This window comes from Eriocheir sinensis, chromosome 6 (assembly GCF_024679095.1).
Source record: "Eriocheir sinensis breed Jianghai 21 chromosome 6, ASM2467909v1, whole genome shotgun sequence".
Taxonomy (NCBI): domain Eukaryota; kingdom Metazoa; phylum Arthropoda; class Malacostraca; order Decapoda; family Varunidae; genus Eriocheir; species Eriocheir sinensis.
The window spans coordinates 8,139,438-8,141,937 of NC_066514.1; positions in this window are offsets into that span (position 1 = coordinate 8,139,438).

The window sequence follows — 2,500 nt, forward strand, 5'->3', positions numbered from 1 at the left end:
ATAGCGAAATGATATTCCATGAGAATTGCTTGCAGATAGACTCCAACGGTCCAACCTTACCAGCAAGGCAATCAGTCGGAAACTGATGCGCGCGTGTGAAGCTGTGAACGTCACGCGTATAATACGTATAAAAGCCGAGTGGGAGGAGCCAAGGGAGGGAGGGAGGGAGTGTGTGTGTGTGTGTGTTCAGTAATGGACATCTTCCAGTTTCTTCCTCCCTCCCTCCCTCTCTCACACCCCACCCACCTTTCCTCTCCTCGTCACTGCCACCCTCGCCGGCCCTCCACCAGAGCACCACGCTGATTTCATTAGTTTTCTCTCTCTCTAGATAGATAGATAGATAGATAGATAGATAGATAGATAGATATTGCATTTATATAGTGGCATTTCTTCTTTTAGATGGAATACATGGGGTAAACATATTTATAAAATTATAAATAATTTTTGTACGTCTGTCATGAAGCGTCGTAACAAATGTTCTTCCTCTCTTAGGTAATGTGGTCAATGGATCCTCCTCTGGAACTGTGCCTAGAGCTGCAGCCCAAGGCCCCAGTGGTATGTGTTTTTTTTGTGAATTGCTACTGATGTAAAGTATATGTAATTGATGAACGAAGTCAATGTTTTATTAGTGTCGTAGGCCACGTATCATACGGAGAGAGAGAGAGAGAGAGAGAGAGAGAGAGAGAGAGAGAGAGAGAGAGAGAGAGAGAGAGAGAGAGAGAATGTACATAATGATATCATATTATGTTATGTGTAGTTGCCTTCCTCCTCATCATACTATTTTTGTCCGCCTATTATTTTCTCTCTTGTCTTCACTTTACATTCATATTGAGGCATTTCTTCCCGTAGGTGAAATGCATGGGGTAAACAAGTTTATAAAATTATAAGTGATTTATTTTACGTATATCATGAAGCGTCGTAACATTATGCTCATCCTCTTCCAGGTAATGTCGCCAATGGATCTCCCTCTGGAAATATGCCTAAAGCTGCAAACCCAAGGTCCCAAAGGTATGGTATTTTTTGTGTGTGAATTGTTACTGATGTAAACTATAGATGTATTGATCGATATTTGGTTTATCTACTTCATGAATCTCTATGACACCAATTCCTCCTTTCTCAGGTACTGCCGCTGCAAGCAGTCATGCCCCAGGTCCTTCGGGGTACAGGCCCGCACCTCGCCGACGTCCTGTGCAACCCGACAAGTACATGAGACTGCTGTTTTCTACGGACGGTAACGACAACGACATCTCTGACTCTGAATTTGTTCTGGACAGTGACAGTGACAGTGACAGTGACAGTGACAGTGACTTTGACAGTGACAGTGAAAGTGACAGGGACAATGAACTGCGTGAAGGTGAGGATGACCACCGGAACAGAGAAGTGCCGTTGCCTGAGACCCCAGACTTCTCATTTGCTTGGTCAGAAGGGTCAGACTTCGTACCTGACCTGCACGAGTTTTGCTCTGACAGGAGTGGCGTGACGAGAGACTGGCCTTGCAACGACCAGTCAAATGAGAGTGACTTTTTCCGTGCCTACTTGGATGATGAGTTGATGTCATTTGTTGCCCATCATACCAACGACCATTTTCGTTTGGTGTGTGAGGGAATGAATGGTCTTCCACCCACTTCCAGGGCACGGAAATGGGAGGATACAACGGCAAGGGAGTTGATTGTCTTTATCTCCTGATCCTGCTGATGCCTCTGTGCAAGAAGCATTATGTGCAGGATTACTGGCGTAATGACACTCTTTGCCACCCTCTGTACGGGAAGTATATGACTCGTGACAGATTTTTTGTTGTTGCTTTTTCTGAACTTTAGTAACAGGGAAAATTCTAACGAAAATTGAACGCTTAGGAAAGTGAATTAAAAAATTTCAATGATAGTTGCAAGGTATCAGAAATATTTCAATCACTTTCAAAAGCTGGTTATTGACGAGTCACTTGTCCTTCAAAAGGGTCGCCTCTCCTTCAAGCAGTACATTCCGACAAAAGACATCGCTTTGGCATTAAACTTTTGTTCTTTGCGACTGTGATACAGGAATCGTGCTTGACGTGATTGTGTATGCAGGCGCACAGACTGATATACCAACTGTCAGTAAGAAAGATCCTAGGAGAAAGTCTGGTGCCGTCGTCTGTAAGATGATGGCACCATACTTCGGTAAGGGTCATATTCTTTACACAGACAATTGGTATACCAGCCCTGCTTTGTGTCAGTTCCTGCACGACAACAACACGGGATCTTGTGGAACCGTACGGCGGAACAGAAAGTTTATGCCAAAGTTCGACGTACAAAAGACCATAGTTGACGACCCCAGCAAACCAGCCAATGATGACACGACTCGCACCCGAGGCAGGAAGAAGGACATGTACACTCAAAAAGAAAAGGCTGGCAAGTTACTGGCCTTGAGATGGAGCGACAAGCGTGACGTCCACCTTCTCTACCGTCCACACAGGAGCTATGGCATACACTGGCAAACGCCACTGGGGACGAGGAAGGAGATT